The sequence below is a fragment of the Halictus rubicundus genome, chromosome 7 (genome assembly GCF_050948215.1).
Source record: "Halictus rubicundus isolate RS-2024b chromosome 7, iyHalRubi1_principal, whole genome shotgun sequence".
Classification (NCBI taxonomy): Eukaryota; Metazoa; Arthropoda; class Insecta; order Hymenoptera; family Halictidae; genus Halictus; species Halictus rubicundus.
Genome location: NC_135155.1, coordinates 16,358,852 through 16,380,102, shown reverse-complemented (window position 1 = coordinate 16,380,102; position 21,251 = coordinate 16,358,852). Strand labels below are relative to the sequence as shown.

The 21,251-nt window shown below is 43.7% G+C and overlaps 1 protein-coding gene across 2 annotated transcripts in view; it reads left to right on the top strand.

Annotated features, from left to right (window-relative positions):
- The window catches only part of Kek5 (leucine-rich repeat, immunoglobulin-like domain-containing kekkon 5 protein), a 710,928-nt gene that overhangs the window by 566,854 nt on the left and 122,823 nt on the right, over positions 1 to 21,251 (top strand). The window lies entirely within an intron of this gene.

Below are 21,251 nucleotides of genomic sequence, written 5' to 3'. Positions count from 1 at the left end.
CTGGAATAACGGACTGTAAAACTCGAGTCGAATGCCACAATGTATCGGGCACCGATGCCAAGCGTTCGAGATTTACAAATTTTTAACATTTGGCACGCAGGTCAGCGGGTTTCGACGATTATGGCCGGAGGATGAAGTTGCGTCGAGTGTTTCGTCTCCGTAGAAAGTCGCTGATGCTTCGGAAGGCTCGTCTTGTAGGCGTTCGAGCCAATTACGATTCGATCGGAGATCGCGATTCGCAGCGAGTAGTCGCGTGATCGGTTTACTCCGCCATATTCTGTCCTGGACGCGCTGCTCGACGATTTACTGCCGATCCGAAGCACTAGTCAGAATTTCATTTCATGGAGTCGCAGTCGGAAATCCTCGGGGAGCCGTGCAGCTCGAACGGCCCTCCCCTGTCCCGTTGCTTTTCGGATGAATTTAAAGGGCTCCCTCGCACCGACAAATTTCCCCGGTTCGATCATAAAAAATGATTTACAGCGACGCAAGGAGACAACGCGAGGGGACCATCTCGACGCACAAGGTGACTCGTCTGAGACCGGCCGTCTGAATAATTCTTCAAAATCTGAATAAGCCGGCTCTCTCTCTCTCGAAAAAATAGAAAGAAATTTTATGCTGGATAATACGATCTCGCAAATTACGCGTTCCACTCAATTTGATCCGAAATCCCAGACCTTTACTGAGCTCACGGCTGACTTAAAACGAGCTAGGCAAACGATACCGTAACTTCGCTACTATTACAGTCACTCAAGATCGCTCGTACAATATACAGTGTGTTCGCGCTATTACCAGCCAGCATTTGTCTCGCATATAATAAATATTGGCAAACGATGAAACAGGAAAACGTGATAAAAGCAAAGTAATGGAGTGTGTAATCTTTTTTTTTTCTGTTTATACTATTTTTTCGGAATTGAAGCTGGCCCCCAGTTTTGTAAATGGAATGCCACATATTTGTCTATATCACTCGAGAGCGCGTGTCGAGACGAATAGCATTCCATTTAAAAAATTGAAAGCCACTTTCATTTCCAAAAAAACATTGCGCATTCGCGAAAAATTACATTACATCGCTCGCAAAAAACAGTATTACTTTTTGCTCTGTCATTTTTAACCAATATTTATTACTCGCAAGAGAAACGCTGGTCAGTAATAGCCACCCTGTACATACGCGTAAAAAAGAAAAACTAGTGAAAAATGAGAATTTATCGCGAGCTGAAAGTACTCTGTGTCGGATGCACTCACAATCAATTTCTTTTTAATATCCATCACTATGAATGACTATGAGGAACGACCTTGAATGACCTTGACTGTCTTCGAGCAACCTTAAGCGATTAGAATACACACGTGAAAATACATAGTCTATTTAACACTTTGACTGGCAAACTAGAAATCTCAAAAACTCCATAAAATCAAAGTAAACTAAATTTTTTCTAAAACTCACGAATGCTGTAAAATAATGAACAGATTAATCCAGTTGCGCGAAATGTTGCGCAGCTCGAACAAATGCAAAGAGAGAACATTAACGGACGCAACCAAAATATTTAGAAATTAATACATAGAATTCGGTATGAGAGATCATAATCACTAGCAGCAAACCTTCTGAACCAACGTTGACACTTGTTGACCTTCAATACATCTCCATAAACATCGCAAATTTTTTGTTGTTGTTACCGTTGCATTAACACTTTGAACGCCAAACTAGAAAACCGAAAAATTCCATAAAATCAAAGTAACTTATTTAATGAAATAAAAATTGAAAAAATTAAACGTGTGATATTGAGTAGTCCTTTAACTTTCTTGCGTTTTACAGATCCTAATCAAATGTGGTGCAATGAATATATTAACGTTAAAATTAATTTCAAAACCTGGACAAATAATTCCGTCACCCATATATGGGTCATGACATGGCGTCAACGTGTGAAAGATTAGGACGAACCACAAGGCGGCCATTTTTCCTGATGTTTCCGTTTTCTACAAAACTGTAGGAGTTATCCAGGTGTTTCGCTCAGGTGCATCAGCCTGTATGTTACCTGCGCATACCAAGACGATATTCGATTTCCGTGTGAACCACGCCTGGCAAACTTCTCCCGCGTCAATCGAGATTAATGTTTCAGGGAAGCGATGCTATTTGTCTTCGGCCGGCGTTGCTTTTGCATAACGTCTTGTTCCTGAACGCCGCAGATCTTCCGCGAGACGGCAACCCAGTCAATCTTTGCCCCTTTATCCTCTGAAAAATCGTCCCGTTTTTCTCGGGCGCGGAAACTTCGAGCGAAGGCTCGGGTCTGGCGTCGATAAGGGTAATTACTCTCCTTCGGCAGCGTAAGTGAACGTTTTGTTTCCAACTTTTCATCGCCTGGCCCTTCAGACATCGCTCCGCCACCGGAAAATTCCCAACAGACTAACTCGAGAGAGGTAGCGTGATCTTGGAGTTGAATTTCTAATTTTTATGAAAATTTTCTACTCTCATTTTTACGCTCGGCTGTCAGTCTTTGCACTGTGAAATTGCAATACCGTTCTAACACTTTCTTCGAATGGAATTTCAACGATATACTGCGAAACTCTGACTGTTTCAAATACGAGAGAACCGTAACAAAAATTGATCCGTTTCTGTCACAAGAAATATATTTGCAGATCAAATGAAATACAAAAGTGAACATTTCCACGGGGATTGCATAAAGAATCTAACCTAATGATCGGGTAACCTGTTTGAAACGCAGCACAAGAAATACATTTGTAGGTCGAATTAAATACAAACGTTTTATCTAAAGAATTTAATCTAATCATTAGACAACCTGTTTTAAATGAACCGCTCTGTATAGTAGAGTCATTCTGATTGCGATAGAAACTGACAAATTGTGTCGTTCATATAATTTACTGACTGTACACGTTCGTAAGAAAAATTAAGTATGCAAAATTGAATTTCAGGGGTCTGTAATACTACTTCTTACTGTATTACAGTTTATGTGGATGAAGGGGGATGATTGCTGGCCAGCCGTGGTGGGCAACGGCGTGTAGCATCTTTCTGTATTTATGATCTCCGGAGGATCGTAGAAAGTCAAGTATTATATTTCAGGCGTGTGGTATTGACAGTTCGCGGTCACTTCCCCCACCATGAATTACGTTGGACAGAGGGGCGGGGCCAGGGGACGCGCGGTGGGGCAGAACCTTGAGCGATAACCATCGGTGGCCAACATTTTATACTTCGCGAATATCTGCCTCCTCCACGGAGACGTTACGCATGCGAACGAAGGATCTATATGCAACCTGCCTCGGCTAATCGATCTTGTCTAAGACGTTCTGTAGCAGAGAATCTGCGAGCAACCGGAAATTCATGGAAGCCACCGGAACGTCCAGTAAATTGGGGAGCTAATCTTTCGGCGTATGGTTGGGAACCGAAGCGCACCTCTTCGTCACCGCATTCGCAGCCGTGAATGTCAATTTGCTATTCCCACTTTAAAAGACTCGCTCGATGACGTAACATCTCAGAGACGAGCAGTTCAGTTCCGGTACAAAGAGGAAGGTTTAGTTTAAATGCGTCGATCAATCGAAATAAATATCCGTTAACCCTTCGCACTCGGCGCTATTTACGTTCTAAAACTAAATTTTTCTTCTGATCCAATTTCCACATATAATATTTACAAATTTTGTAATGTAACAAATATTTTGTAATATTTTTTGTAATTTCTTTGAAATAATGCCACAAGAATTTCTAGTGGTGCTTCAGAGTCACCACCACTCGAGTGCAAAGGGTTAAGGGCCAAGGGTAGTCACGTGACTTTTGCAGAGTCAGCACAGAACAGAACAAAGTTTACGTCGACACTATTTTCTCGATTGTATGATTTCATCGAGATCAATTTTCATCGGAATTCTGTCCTCGTCTACATACACATATACGCGCATAATCGTGTATATTCAATTCGCGTGCTGGAAACAAAACTCGAAAACGGCCGAAGCGCCGACGAAAATATAATAAGTGAGCGATTTCAGCGAAAAGACTAAATAGTAATCAAGGGCGATGCAGTATGTCGTGTACCGTCCTCTTTTATTGAGGAACTAGTAAATTAGAAATTAGTAAAATATAAATGAATTGTGATCAGACAACGTGAGGGATCTGTGGTCAAACGAATGGAACAGAACCGAGTAACAGCCTAATGAAGTAGAAATTGATTTACGGTCGGAAAAGTGGAATAAACGCAACATGAATCCAAGAAAGTAGTATAAGTCTATCTGTGGCCAGCCAAGAGGAAGATACAAGACCTATAGCTGGAGAGCTGGAATAAAGATTTTTATATAAGTATATGAAATACATAGAAAGGAAAATGGAGGGCAAGTGAAATGAAATGAAGCAGTGCACGACAGGCCAGTAAGATAAAACGCATTTTGTAGTCCAATCGCAATAGAATTGAGAGCTTTGTAACAGCAGGTGTGGGTCAGGTTGTCTGACTAATTACACGAGTTTCGATGGCTGCATGCACCTTCTGCTCCACTTTCGAGCAACAACCGAAGTTCTACTGTACATCAATTACTTCGGTAGAACCTCGCATCACAGTTCAAAGTGCATTCGCTGGTAACAAGCATGAATTCGTAGACTCGAGTACGTGGTCCCCATGTTAACTCTTGGGTAGCTATTCGGTCTATTTTGACCTAGAACATCAAAACAGCCATAACTTGGTCGCAAACATAGTCAAGTGACCTTTTATATCAATGGATTGACAATGGCTGTCAAAATGTTTGTAATTATATAACTGAGGATCAAAACATTAAACGCATTTTTACTGAAATGCCAGACAGGACCTGTGAGGATCCAGTTATGCGATTGACCTAAAATTTTGAGAGAACCTTCACGAAGCTTGTCGCTATCGAATGACCGAAAACTTTAACAAATACTTACATATTTCCACTTGTTTTTTTACTATGCTCAATGCGAAGAAAGAGTTTAAAACATCAGAATTCGACATTCGAAATCCCGCCATTTTGTTAAATAATGAGATATTTTATTTCTTTCGGTTCACGCTACATTCATGCTATCACGGGGTATACTCCGCGGTAGTGGGGATAACTCCGCGACGTTTATCGTCCAGGCTTTCGCGACATATATAGATAAATCCCTGTATATGCAAAACCTAGACCCAGATATTCTGGGTCAATACAGACCCAGAGCCCGCTGTCGGAGGATCGAACGCGCAGGTCACGCAGACCTAACGCACTCGTCGAGGCTGGTTTCGGCAAAGCTCGCGTGCCGCGCTTCCACTTCCCATTGTCGGCTGAGGTCGTTCGGATATCGAGCCGCGTTAGTGGCCTCTTTTTCACCGGGCAGGTATTAAGGTCAGCAGGGAGTAACGAAGGGCACAGTGGGCTCTCTCGTTCCCTACGATCGCCGCGATACGCCGCGAAACGGATATACGCGAGCCGACGAGACCGAGCCTGATCCCGTCCGGATAGAGATATCCGATTAAACGCAAAACTCCGACGGGAATGAAGAGGAACGAACCGGCCGAGATTTTACGGTGGGTACCTACTTGTTGCGCGGCGGGGACGAGCCTCGTAAGTTCCCCGAACGATAACCGCTTCGAGGAATCGGCCCGATCGATAGGATCCACCTTATCGATCGTACAATCAGAAAGTTCAAAAGAAAGTAGAGCGAGCAACTCTCTTTCAAAACGTGTCCACGCGTTTCTTCGATTCAAGTCGGACGTACCAGCGACCATAAGCATCCGTATACCTGGGGAACATAGTCGGTTACAGTATTTTCTTCGTAACTGTCGCAACGGCCTCTACCGTAACTGTCAACACTGTATCCCCACCATTCGGGGGATTCCCGTTGAAAACAGTCAAGCACGCTCGACGAGCCAGCGAGTATCGGCGAGACTCACACTAATACAAGCGAAGCAGAAAATTGCAACTTTAAAAAATGCAATTGATTTGCGATTTTTTTCATGACACTTTTGTTTTTTTTTACGAAACTACACGTATAACTAGAAAAGTGGAATAAGAAGAGTCGATCGACACGCGAGTAGAACAGAACGCTGCTATGGTCAGACAAAGAGAACAGAATGATGGTATGGTCGGACAAAAAGAATACTAAGACTTTATGGCGAAACAAGAGGAACAAGTGGAACGTGAAATATAGAAATGTATAGTGTGTTTATTGTGAGTTGAGTATAACAAGAATATTCTATGATCCCAACATATAGGTAGTAAGACAAGTAGTAGAGAACTGATTATGGTCAGACTAGTGGAATAGGAATGGTCTATGATTAGACGTGTGTTATTATACGTATAGACTGCTATATTGCAAAGTATTATGTTACACGGGTAGAGACTGTATAACATAATGATACAGATTTTTAAACGAACTTGAAACGAAACTTTCCGGCCGCAAACAAAACAGTAAACAACAAAACGTAAAACCCTCCGATTAGTTAACACTAGGTTTACGGGGTACTAGGAGTGACCGTTCTACATTAATTTATGAATATAACGAGAATGTGTCTATCCAAATTATTAGTCGTGTTTTAAATAATATGTAAAAGAAATACGATAGAAGTTATCTAAATTTATCGTATTCCTTTTAAAACTCATTTTCAATTAGATACGTATTGCGCGTGTCTGTAGAACAAGATGGCGGACTGACAGCTGATAAGAGTAGAGAGAAAAGAGACGCGCATTACAAAATCTAATTGATTAGGATTTTCTGAATAAAGCGTCACACTCTTACATAAATCTTTGTGAAATAATACCTTTTAATGTCGTTTCTTGTTTACAATGAAACTCAGTTTGGTTATTATTAACTCAAGGTAAATTAAAGAGCGAAAGGATAAACGTAAAATATATACCCAAAGAAATGTTGAATAATTCCTCACGGATGCATCATTACAATCTCAATAATCCTAAATTAACCCTTTGCACTACTATGTCGAGACTGAGGCGACATTTAACAGGTGTTCACAAATTCCCGGAGCGCAAAGGGTCCAAAGTAAACCTATTGTCAATATCAAAAATCTCGTATGAACTCACATGCTCGAACCCGAGATGCTGATTTTCTTGGTAACGTCGAAAGTGCATTCTCCACTTGAGGCGGAACTCAAATTGAACATCGAGTCAAGCGTCTACTTAAACGGATTTCCGTCGCTGCTGGGACCGGTTAACACTACGACATGCTAACTTGGGAATGTCAGCGTTACAGCAGTGCTCCTGCAATATGCTAGGACGAACGCACACCGTTTAAGTGTCTCGTACCGCGGCGGTGCGTCGTGTTACGGCCGAGATAGCGTTTGTCGGTATTTCGCGTTCGTGTGTCGTTCGCCGGCGCATTGTGCGCGATAGGCACGTGGCAGGGACGTTTGTTAGAGACGAAACAAGGTGCTCGCCGATCCATCGGCGAGCGTCGCACGTTTTCAGAATCGGGGACAAGCGGTGTCGCTATCAGTCGGCAAGAAATATCTGACACCGGCGGCCGGATAAGAAAGAAACGGCTCGAAGAAAGGAATCGCTGATAAGCTTCAAAATGGCCGAACGTTGCGCCCGTTCCGCTAGATGCAACGAATTCTTTTCTTGCATAACAGCAGCTCTAACAGTGGCGCGCGGACCCCGATAACGACACTACACAGTAAATTCCGTTTCTTCGCCGCCACCATGCACGCGGTCAGCAATTTATTCGAGCTCCGCTCGCGATTCTTCTGTGTACATGGCGCGGCCAAGAAAAGGGATTCTACGGAACACGTTTCACGGACATCCGCGAAAATCCTCTCCGCAGTGGCGTGCTTAAAAATGGAAATTAAAGCTGCATTCCTTTTTCTTTATTTTTCTTTTCGTTTTTGCGTGAACGTGTTTTATTAATGGAGTAATTATTCGAACGACGGGAATGTTTGTAGGTTGCATGGCCACCCGTGAAAAACCCTTCCGCAATATTTCGCTCGAAAATGGAAATGAATGTTGCGCTTCTATTTTTTTTTTTTTTTCACGTGTTCCAACGTGTGCAGTGTTTGCCCCGCTTTGACGGGTAAATTAATGCGGGCCTCGATAAGTCATCGTTGACATCAACGGTTCTTTGTGTTTTATACGTCGCGTTGACGGATATTGAACAGTCGTTCCGACTCGATCGTTGCGGCACTTCACCTTTTCAATCGAGAAATAAACCTTTGTTGTACTTCATTTGAACGATCTGTGTATGAAAGGAATGCGATCTACTTGACCGAGAGTGACTTCCTCGATTATGTTTACGTCGACACTATTTCCTCGATTGTACGCTTTCATCAATTTTCATCGGAATTCTGTCCTCGTCGACATATACATGTACGCGCATAATCGTGTATATTCAATTCGCGTGCTGGAAACACAATGTAAATATTAACTGTAACCTTCTCTTTTATATTCAATTGTAATCAATGTGGTCGCTAGTGACTTAGCTGTTAATGCGACCACTTTAAAATAAACGATATATAATAATAATAATAATAATAATAAAACTCGAAAACGGCCGAAGCGCCGACGAAAATATAATGAGTGGGCGATTTCAGCGAAAAGACTAAATAACAATCAAGGGCGATGCAGTATGTCGTGCACCGTCCTCTTTTATTGAGGAACTAGTAAATTAGAAATTAGTAAAATATAAATGAATTGTGATCAGACAACGTGAGGGGTGATTTCTGGTCAAACGAATGGAACAGAACCGAGTAAAAGCCTAATGAAGTAGAAATTGATTTACAATCGGAAAAGTGGAATAAACGCAACATGAATCCAAGAAAGTAGTATAAGTCTATCTGTGGCCAGCCGAGAGGAAGATACAAGACCGGAGAGCTGGAATAAAGAGTGCTACTTTGATCGCATAAGTAGATTAGGAATCAGCCTTTGATCGGACAGATCGAACCAAAAGCGGGACGACCTTTTATCCGTCAAGTAGAATACGTCTGTCTGGAGTACGCCAAGTACGTGTGTTGTATAGTAGAACAAGTAGAATAGAATCGATTTTAGGTCGGACAAGTAGACTGAGATTCTTACAGCTTATTTAGATGAGCGTGTAGCCTATCCCGAGACGAATTCACTGGCCTATAACATTTTCGCTTTCCAAGGTCATTCAAGGTCATTTAGTGCCGTCCACAAAATGATGATAGCTACACGAGAAAAAATGGGACAGTCTGCGTGCCTCATATTATTCTATAGTTCTACACCTCTACTTCTCTATCCTATATTCTCAAAGTTGACAGGAAAGCAACATCTGACAAAATTAAACAATTCGAGATACATTCAGAGAACAATATTTCAAAGAGACGTCTTTCGTCGATTAGAAAATCCCCTGCGGTAAAACTAAATTCAAAGTGTCGCTATAAATCAACTAGACCGTAAATCAACTTTTACTGGAAACAGAATAAATACGTAAAGACCCGCAGTCCAACGTTAACTGAAGAATTTGTTTCGAGGAATTCTAAGTTCCGGCGGTCCACACGCTTGAAAATTCAGAAAAATTTCGCATACGCTATCCGTGATCGCAGCAGATATCCGATCGGCGTAAACGTTAGCTCCGAGCGTTGAATTACGAGCTGACCGGAAAAATCTGACCATCGATTGTCGAAAGAATGAATTACCTTCGAGCACTTCGGCTCGTGATAAATAGCCGACGGCGTTGCCGCGCTCAACGGGAAACCATTGCAGCCATTATTGCCGCTCTATTCAGAAGTAAATGGTTTTGAATTATTGCGACGGTGATTTCGAGGTTCGAGCACGGGATTGCGACTAGCCAGAGTAACGGCGTTTGTTCGATCATGATGTTTATCTAACGAAATCGCTTAACCAATCGGTTTCTGTCCGAGCAAGTTCCCATTTCAACGGGACGTCTCTTCCGGAGTCTTCGTGGATCAGAAACTTTCTGCTTGGTCGCGGTTTAGAGGCGAAATAATTATTGACAGGGGAATAATTATTGAAAACGCCCCCCTTCCTTTCGGCACATGACCTACGCCATTCTATTCGTTTTGACATGCTGAACGCAAAATGTACTTGCCATTTTTGGCGTAAACGAACAGTGTTCGAGATATTCGCGAAAAACTACCGCTACTACTACATGAATCCTGCTGCACTGACTAGCAAGTTCTATAATAGAATGTTATATTGTTTGATTTCTCGAAAAGAAAATAACCCGAACCAACACTATTAACTAATGGATTTTCGATAAGTTTTGAAATGGTATTAGTCTCAATTAGTTTTTTTTTTTCCAGCGATCGACTCTGGTGATTCTCACATTCGGCAATATTAACACTAGATTTACGGGACCCGTCAAAATGACGGATTCTAATATTTTTAATTCACGAATGTTCAGATTGCAAACATGGGTCCATGAGGAATTATTTAACAAATCGATTTCTCGAGGTATATATTATTAAAAAAATTGCTACAGATTTTGATGAGATATATTCATGTCATTTTTATAAGGAAATGTAAAATAGTCATTTTTAGTGCTCCGTAAACCTAGCGTTAAAGATCTCAGAAATCCCGACCTTTCTATCTTCTACACAGAACATACCTTTTCAACAAGTTCGCCCGTTATATAATTTCTAATTAGTAGAAAAGAGGGGGGGGGGGGCATGCTACATACACCTCGCTGCGCGCAACAACGTAATAGCGGTAGTTTGTCGCGCATATCTCGAAAACTACGTATTTGCGCCAGAAATGCCATATACATTATGTGTTCAGCATGTCAAAACGAGTAGAATGGCGTAGGTCACGCGTCGAAAGGAAGGGGGGCTTTTTCCCAAGTTCAGCCATTGTTAATTGTCGGGGTCAGCGGAGGATCAACGGCTCGATTCGCGGAGTTGCGCGTCGACCGAGGAGAAAGTTTAGGCGTCTGCGCCGCGGCTAGGCCACTTTTCCGACTCATCGGAGGTGAATTAATAGTCGGTCGATCGGCCGATTTCTTTTGTTGATTGTTCTTGTCCCGACTCGCCGACGCGACGCGACGCGGAACTTCTGAATCCATGGCGGCGCAATCGGCGTTCCGCTAGCTGCGACAAACACGAGTTCCAAAGGTGCTTTGTAATTATCCTTTTCTGCCGGCGAGAACGCTAACTACCAGTCAGTTTGCCGGATACAAAGGACGCCCGACAACTGCCGAGCAGTTTTCGCAGAACTTCGCACAGAGTCAGGCTGGAAAAAGTCGGAGATTGATCGTACCGCGCGAATATACTCGCGGGAGAAGTTCAGTAACTCGGAAACTCAAAGAACATTGATATTGAAACGGCGCATGAGTGTGCCGGTGATCGGAGTTGTGCCGATTCAATCGCATTGTAGCTCAATTACACAATTGGTAATTACATTGTATTTCGATTATATAGTAATTCAACCGCGTCGTAACTGAATCACATAATTCGAATCTTTCAATTAATTCAATTCCTAATTATTTTAATCGGATGTGTAATTGAAATACGATATAATGAAAATACAGCTCTCCGAATTACAGTGATTTCTCTATATATGTCGCCAAGGCCTGGACGGTAAACGTCGCGGAATTATCCCCACTACCGCGAGGCATACCCCGTGAGGGTATATGGGAATTTCAAAATACTGTTACCGAATTTCCGTGGAAGCTACTGCTTTCTGAAATTAAAGCGGAAAACATTTATTTTGTACAAAAATCCACGGATCCAGATATGAATGTATTGAAAATCACGCGTTTATATTTTAATAATGTGGTTTATTTTCCGCTTTACACAAAAAAAAAAATGTTAAATAGAGTAGCAACACGTCGTGTCGGTTGCCTGTTCAGAGTTTAAACTGAAACATCGGTGGCATCGCAAAACGAACATCGGTGGCCTCGCAAAGACAAAAAAGCAACGAAGAGAGCACACCGATTAATCAAATCGGTGGGCGCCTTCTCATTGGCTATTGTCACGGCACGGAGTATGAAAAGCTCACATTCCAACAGAATCCATAAAGTAGCACGTCTTGGCTCTTTATTTTTATCACTGCGGATTTTACCGCACTCGAAACTTCACTCGAAAGCGAATTTAATCATTTCAAAGTCTCCTTCGACGAGTTAAAAATTTTCATATCAATCCTATACACTCAGAAGATATCTTCTAAGTGCGCACGCGCGAGAGAGAGAGAGAAAGAAAGCGACTACTTAACACTAAACCTACCAAGCACAAAACATATGAAATATAGAAGTTATTCCGCTCAGTCGACTAACGGAATAAAGAAGTCTATAGAAGTTATTCCGCTTAGACTATCTTCTATAGTCTCCCGTCTTGTAGAAGGGAGAAGGGTACGATTTTCATTATATGTTGAGACGCAACGCAATGCGAGACCCACGAAAGTGTCTCTCGAATCCTCTCACACACTATTTCTTCCATGCACACACCCCTTTCAAGTTCCCTACATTCCCTTACCATATGCTCAAAATTTCCAAATCTATCTCCACATAAGTCGCACTTCCGATTTTCCTCTTTCCCTCAATATCTATTCTACATTTCTAGCGACCCCCTCTTGCCTCTAGTAATCGTTGGCTCCCTACAATTTCAATAATTGTGAAGTGGAAAACCGGTGTTAGGTTCAGTGTTAGACAGAATTTCGCCTCGCCAGTTTCCGTGGTGGTCGCCGTGAACCTCGGGAAGAGCAGACACGTGAGACCTCCGCCACCGTCGACGTCGTGCCCGGAAGAAGGAATTACATTCTCCGTAAAACGTTCAGAAAGAATGTGCTCCGCGCGGTGAACGCGATCCACAAATTACTGTCACATTCGCCGCGTAATATCTTTCCGGTTGCCGGGCAATCGCCTTTGGGAGCTTTTGCGGCGGTCGGCCGAGCGGATAGTCTTCCTCGACTGTCGGGGCTGTCCGACAATCGCGTTCGCAGATGCACGCGCGTTTAATTGTTGCCTTCTCATTCGCTGGGTCCTCGCGTTCGTTAGACCAGGTGAGCCGGAATGTGTAAAACCGGGTTAAACCGAGTAAAACGCGGTTAACACCGGGCGAAGCAGAGTAAACTAGACCAAAACAGAGTGGAACAGAGTGGAACAGAGTGGAACAGAGTAAAACAGAGTGCAGCAGAGTGTAACAGAGCGGTGTGAACGCGTAAAAAGCGCGGACAGGCCCGCCATTGCGGTCTGCTAAAACGCACGGTGGTCCCAAAGCCCGAAAACGTGGCCAAAACCTAAAAAATGAACTTTCAGCTGGGTAAGTTTTAAGTATGGGATTGGTTACTCGAAGAGTGTTTCTAAGTGGGGGTAAACAGCAAAAAGGTCGTTTTTTTTATAGCTGACCAACAGTCACAGTCCGAACTTCGAGTTCATTAGACCGTACTTTTTTAAGCTTGTGGAGCACATTGCGAATTTCAAGTGTACAGTGTACAAATTGTGTTGAAACGTTTCGATTTTAATTGTGAATTCTGGATGCTGTTCGCGGAGGTAAGTTGCATAGGTTTTAGTGCCAAATGTTTATTGTTAACCGATTACTGTGTCTGCAAAGAAAGAGTAAAAGCGAAGGCATAAATTTTTACGATTTAGAGTAAAAGTTAAAAGTCCCACCAGATCCCACTCTGAAACTTGTTGGAGCTTCTACTACATAGTATCATCTTGCAATTCTAAAAAAAAATTAGCTGCCCGTAGGTGCCCCTAAGGTCGTAGCACGGTTTTTTGTAACGCAGAGTAGGTATTTTATGTGCTTTCCTTGCATTTCTTGTCAAACTGTGAGAGATATGCACTAAGTCTTTCTGTAAAATTTAAACAGATATTGAATAGAACGTTAGTTTTTTTTATAAAAAATCATATATCCGAAATTTTTTTATATTTTTCAAACGCGAACGCTGTTTTTATATCGTCTGTTCGTTTGAAAACTTTCCAGCCGAATATCTCGAAAAGCATAAAAAATATTAAAACAGTGTAAAATACGTGTCCAAGGCAGTATCAGTTTTTTATTTGGACGGCGTTTGCAAGGTCATTTGAAGGTCAACTTTGTTTTTTCAAATGGAAACCTATATTTTTTATTATGGGATCTTACTGTGCGTAAAAAGACCAGCAATTCTTCAATTCTTTCTTCTTTGCGAACTATCAAGTGCGAATAGAATACCTACTTTATACGATACAAAGGGTAGAGTTTTCTATCCGGAGAATTAGTCTTTTCCCTCGTTCAGGTCAATATGGGACAGCGAATTTTCTAAGTTCAAAAACGGCCTAATACCAATTTTCAAGCGGAACCAACAATTTTTTAATAAGTTATGAGGTTTTGACCACGTTTTGGCGATTTGGGACCACTGTGCGGCGCGGGGTCGAAGTTGAAAGTACCTGGGGCACGAACTGGCCCTGCCCCCTGCCCCCTCCCCCGTCCCCTAACAACGATACTATAATCGGGAGACGCGATCGAGAAATTTGCACCTCGCCGGTGCTTCTTGCGGCCGTAGACTATGCGGTTCAATAGCGGCGTTCCACGGCGCTCGATAGCGGTGCTCTAGATAACGAATGGCCGTGAACCTCGCACCGCGCCGGTGTATCTTATACCCACGGCGGTCCGTAGACAAAGCGAACTTCGTTTATCACCGCGCCGTGGAATGCCCGCTTAAAAGTTATGCGCCCCCGCAATCCTCCAATGGAAGATTAGTTTTCCGGTTCTCTATACGAACGGGACGGCGTCCTTCGCCGTTCGCCGTTGCTATAACTCCGCCCCGTTTCGCTCGTATCACTTTGAATCCTAGCGGTGATGGACACCCTGTAGAACACCCGAACGAAGATAATGCCGGCAACGAACGGCAATCCACGCGCTGACAACAAAACTGCGAACTTTAATTAGCTCCCGCTTGCCGCGGGATTTCTTTCCGCGTTTGTGCAAACGCGCGGGACTCGTGATGCAGTGATTCGAATTTCATTTATTAGCTTGTTCTGATAATGGAAAGATTGCAAGCAAGCGAAGCAATGCATGCTTGTTCTAAATGATTTCGTTTCTTTTTTTGTTTTTAGGGGGTGACGATGTTCCGCTGTTGAAAAGTTTTATTCGGGGATATAGTGACCGTTTTGTTCCGTGATCTTTCGACGTACTTCCGGCAACTTGGAGATCGTAGAATTTTTTTGTTAGTGAAAAATTGAGTTATATGACTTTCGTTATTTGAAATGAAATTTCGGAGAGACATTTTGAGAGGCCGACTTACCTGAGTCGCTCCGCTCAACCGTTCGCTTTACAGTGGTGTCGATATATGTCGCGAAGGTCTGGATGATAAACGTCGCGGAATTATCCCCACTACCGCGGAGTGTACCTCGTGGGGGGCCACGGAGCAAGAGGGGCTTCGGATGCTGAGAAGTGTAAACGTGACAGGTCTCGGGTATGTCTCCTGGACGATATATGACACGTGCTGTTGACAAGTATCGAGAAGTCACTGTATTTTGATAATAACGTACAAGAATATCTCTGATCAGTTTCTAACTGTTTTTATCGTATTCCTGAGGAAATATCCTATCGATCTAAACAAAAAAAAAAATGCTCAAAAATTTCATTTTACACAAGCTTCCCACCTTGAAGAGTGTGGCAGAGGAAGAGATCGCACACAACTTTTTCCTAACTCGCGTTACGATTTTATCCTTGCGGTAATGAAAAAGCAAAACGCGACGGAAATGCTAATTTTGGTTTTCCATCTATCGTGTAACCTGCCAGCCAAATTTGTCCCGATCCTCGTCGTTAATTCGAAACAAACTAATAACATTAATTTCCATAGTGAGAGATTGTACGTCCAAGCGTACATATTTGATATAAGGAATCCTCCCGCCACAGAAACTAGAATTAATGCATAAATTACATCAACTCGATCAGTTTACAACGTTCCGGCGACTCCACGCTCTCTCACCTTTGACCAGAGCCTGTCAATATTTACTTTTTCTAACGAGCACCCGATGAATGCGCCGGTAATGAAGATCATGGTAATTTCAACGCGCGAAGAGTACGCTGTGCGAAAATAATGAGCAAAAAACGGGTGTAAAAGTTCCGGGAAAGTTCATACAAGCTCATACGAAATTAACTGGCTTTAGCCGGTGATTATAATGGCTCGCATAACGTAGCACTTTGGGACCGAAACTTTCTGGCTCTCCTGTGTCCCTAATGCCGTGTGTGTCCAACTTTACCACCGTCAAAAATCCCAAACTAACGCGCCGGACGCCGACGTTTGCCTGGTCGTGTTGCACGAACAAACAATGTTTAACAAAATGTAAAATAGGAAATAATCACGATCAAATCTTCCTTTCTTTAACCCTTCGCACTCGGCGCTATGTTAATTCCAAAACTAAATTTTTCTTCATACTTTTACTTTTACAGTTTTATTCATACGAAACTGATCCGATTTCCACATATAGTATTTACATGTTTAGCAACCTATTAAATACAGATCTTGTAATGTAACAAATATTTTTTGACAATTTCTAGTAGCGCTTCAGAGACACCACTCGAGTGCAAAGGATTTTCCTGCTTCGTTAACCTCTTAATTACGGCGCGCTCGTCCGCCACTCTCTCTCCCAGGTACGGCGCGCTCGTCCCCAACTGTGTCTCCCAGGGACGGCGCGCCTGGCCACGAAAGGCAAAAAAGCCACTATAGTGGTTCGAACCGTTCCAACTTCTACTTTCCACGGAAACCACTATAGTGGCGTGCCGTCCAAAATTGATGCTTTCCACGGAAACCACTATAGTGGTTCGTATCGTTCCAACTGATGCTTTCCACGGAAACCACTATAGTGGCGTACCGTTCCAACTGATGCTTTCCACGGAAACCACTATAGTGGTTCGTATCGTTCCAACTGATGCATTCCACGGAAATCACTATAGTGGCGTACCGTTCCAACTGATGCATTTCACGGAAACCACTATAGTGGTTCGTACCGTTCCAACTGATGCTTTCCACGGAAACCACTATAGTGGTTCGTATTGTTCCAACTGATGCTTTCCACGGAAACCACTATAGTGGTTCGTACCGTTCCAACTGATGCATTTCACGGAAACCACTATAGTGGCGTACCGTACCAACTGATGCTTTCCACGGAAACCACTATAGTGGTTCGTATCGTTCCAACTGATGCATTCCACGAAAACCACTATAGTGGTTCATATCGTTCCAACTGTTGCTTTCCACGGAAATCTCTATAGTGGCGTACCGTTCCAACTGATGCATTTCACGGAAACCACTATAGTGGTTCGTACCGTTCCAACTGATGCTTTCCACGGAAACCACTATAGTGGTTCGTACCGTTCCAACTGATGCATTCCACGGAAACCACTATAGTGGCGCACCGTCCAAACTGATGCTTTCCACGGAAACCACTATAGTGATTCGTACCGTTCCAACTGATGCTTTCCATGGAAACCACTATAGTGGCGTACCGTTCCAACTGATGCTTTCCACGGAAACCACTATAGTGGCGTTACAGTACTTAAGAGGTTAACCCGGAGATAAAAACAGAGGGGCGGCGAAGATGAAAGGACCTCGAGGAATTTGCGTGTAATAACGATAATAAAAACGAGCCGTTGCTTGGAGTGCAGCAACGCGCGTCCGAAGGAGCAAGGCTGCTGGGAGAATTGACGGAGAGTAAACAGCTGAGAAGAAGCGAACAGAGGGACGAGAAATAGGGGATTGTCATCGTGCCGGCGAGATCATTGGCTCCGCCACAATTCGGACTAATTTAGCAGGGAACGAGGACACTTTCATCCGGTCCCCGGGCATGCATCGTCGATTGTCCCGTAATGTTCCATTGTGTTGGCGCGATGCGGTTGTCCTACGAGTCTGGAAACACGCGGCCGCATCGGCGAACAATCAGAGAAAGAGCAAGACGGGCCGAGCCAGGAAACGGGAAACCAGGGTTTGTCGGGAGGGGCGAGGGGAGGGGTGAGAGGGACCGTGAAAGGTAAAAGGTGTCGGGGGATGAGAGCGGCGCCACGGAGAAAAAGGTTGTGTCCCGAAAGAACGCGATACATTACTTGGGAACACAACGACGACGCGGCTCGGCGTCGCTCGTCGCCTGTACAGGACGTTTCATTATCGCGACCCTTAACTGCGCTGTTTTATATTCAGCCTCCGCTTCAACGCGAGCTTACGACGTGATTACGATCCATAACTCCTGGGACCGGCCGTCCGGCCCTGCCACGGCTTTCAATTTCCCACCCGCAATATTACTCGGCTTTTTTATATTACTCTTAAAACTTAAACAAGTTCCCGAGACAGGGGGCGGGGACGAAAATTGAAGGATCGCGCCACTAGGTCGAAAAAGTTCGAAAGGTTTTAGCGGGATTAAACAGCCGGCGAGATGGCGCTCCCGCGGGATCCTATGAAACTTTTTAAACGAATGATAATCTTGGCATTATTTATGGGCAGACCGGCGAGCTTTGGATTTACACTTTCCCCCGGCGAAGATGAACTCTGAAGAATCTTGCTTCTTTTTTTCTGCTGCCTCCTGTAAGTAGGACCTGTAACAATACTGTTTTATGTTACGCTGGGCTGCGGTATTTTAGGATCATTATACCAATGAATTCTTCCGGTTTTCGAGGGTAATTACAATTTTGTTGAAAGATGATTCACGTGTTCGCCATTATTATGAATCTCTGACTGGTTTGGGTTCCGATTGAATATCCATTCCGGCTTAAATTATTAACTACTTACGTTAGGAATTCTGTAAGTTATAAATTCCAAAAATTTTAATATTTATTTTTATATTTACTTATTTATTTTATATTTATTTTTTTTTTTTCATCTACTTATGTCGGACGATTTCCTTTTATTGATAGCGATATGCCGAAGAAGAACATTTCCATTTGAATAACTGTATTGATTGTGTGCAGTCGGTCACAATTTCGGAGACACTAAACTTTGATCGCGTTTAGAAATTTATATTTATCGTGGTATGCTCGAATAACTGGGTTTTATTTGCTATTCTGCGTGGGCTGTAAGCATCGAATTTGTAAACAAAGAATCTCGAAATTTCGGACCAGCGTGAGAGGAATAGCCTGTACATCGGAGCTCGACGATGAACCACCCTTTTAAACTCACCCCCTCTTTCCCTCGCACGCGTTTAGACAACAACCGCATACACGTACGGAACTCGTGAGCACGATCCCGCGTACACGTATGTAAGTACGGTTCAATCTAACCTCACCCTGCGCCCGTTGTCATCCAGTACTTTGAATTTCGACCAGCCAAGCAGATCCCTTGTCCCTTCTCCCTTCGCTCCCTCTTCCTTTCTCGCTATTATTCCAGCCCGATTTCGCGCGTTTTAACGGCCCCCCCTCTCTCTCTCTCTCTCTCTCTCTCTCTCTCTCTTTCTCTCGTTCCTCGCTGACATAGCCCCGAGTAAATTGAAACGGCCGTGAAACCGCAGAAAGCTCCGGCCCATTCACTCGAGAGCCGCTCACACGACCAGATCTTTTTCTCGCTCTTCTTTTTACTTGCCAACTCGTGAAACAAAATTCGCACGTTTCTGCGCACCGCTGATCCGACCTAATTAACCATCGTATCAGTAACTCGGCTACCTCTAGATGTCACCCTTCAGTTTGTCCTTAAACTTTGTTGCCCGTTCCTGTTAACGAATGGCAAAATTAATATAGATTCCTGCTTCTCTCCGATAACCTATATTCCGAGCAGAAAATAATGCTCTGACACTATAAACTCTGAGTACAGTGAATTCCCAGACCTTTCAAGTTTGGAAGCCCCTCATGGGGTTGTGGGGATCATTCCGCGACATTTATCATCCAGATCTTGGCGACGTATATGGAGAAATCACTGTACAGCGTTGAGGAACGTTGAACAAAATTTTGGATGTTGAAATAGGGGTTGATGAACATATTTTATTTTTGACTTCTTGAGATCTCGAACAGAAAAGATAACAATATATTAGCGAGGCAGTCTCGTTCGTCGTCAAGAATCAATTTTTGTGTTCTAATCGCGTAAACTCGATTCGTTTAAGTTCAAAGATAGATAGGATTTATTAATCGTTAACTTTAACTCTGAACTCTCGGGTTCGTTAACTTTCGTACGATTTTACGGAATTCTTTAGTCCGGCCTGTCAATTTCTGATTTATTTGAAACAATAATAGAACATACATTCTCACAATGTGTTTCATTGAATCATTGGTATTCCAGTCTCTGAAAAATGCATTCTCTTGCATCAATCGTTCGAATAAGAAGAAATGGCCAGAGAGAGAGAGAAAGAGAGAGAGAGAGAGAGAGAGAGAGAGAGAGAGAGAGAGAGAGAGAGCTACGTTTCTCCAGATAAAGCGAAGGAGAACGTTCCATTTATAAATCAGTTCGGTTTCGCCATAAAATGCCGTCCCTTTATCGTGCGTGCATTAATTGACATGTTCGATTGACCCCATACTCTCGTCTGTCACGTCTATCTCCCCTCCGCTTTGTGACGCGACGCTGTTTCAAGCGATTGCAGCGTTCGTGTAGCGGCGGCTCTAATAACACGAAGAAGTTGGTTTTGCAACAGTCAAGCTTGTTACCGTAATTCAAGTAGGCTGTCGTCGTGCGCCGAACGTGGCTCCCGTTCGAATTTTCTGGTAATACGATTCTAGTGCAGAAAATTATTCGTTGCGCCGATGTGATTGTGCTTAATTGCACCTCCTGTCGTAACACGCCGACGATTCTACGGGTAATCACAGTTTCGAAAGGTCGAGAAGCGACTCGCGTTCAAACAACCAAGAACATGCCGTACGCGTTGCAAATTAAACGCGTTGCTCCGGAGACTCGAAAATACGATCGCAAAGTTTCAGATTCGCTTATCCGTTAACGTTGTTTTAAGAAGAGTTCCCGAAAAATCCAGTCGATCGGTCGAGTTGCGCGGGCAAAATCACGGAGGAGCGAGAACGAAAGTTTAAGTTGGCCTCGCTCGGATACTGAAAATCTTCGGCACGACGATCGAGAGATCGCCGGAGGCGCGCGGCCGTCCGAAAAACTTTAATCAGCGGCTGCCGCAACAAGTTCCGCCCCGGAAGTTTTGCTCGGGCCGGCCGCGCGGCGACCGGTCGAAAAATTAGTTCGGCTTGATTAAAACTGCACGCGGCCGGCTCGCAATTAAACGCCGCCGGCCGAGAAAAATGTAAGCCCGCGTTAATTACCGTTCGGTGTCCTTGGGGAAGGGGGAGATGGGGGGGGAGGGGAGGGAGCCGCGCGTAACAGGAATTTAATAACACGCCACCGGCCCGGGACACCCCGTAGAAATGCGCGGGGGTGGCGGGCCACGCGACAAGCCGCGACACCGCGCTACCCCCGCGAGTATCGATCATACACGGTTAAACGGTCCTCGGCGT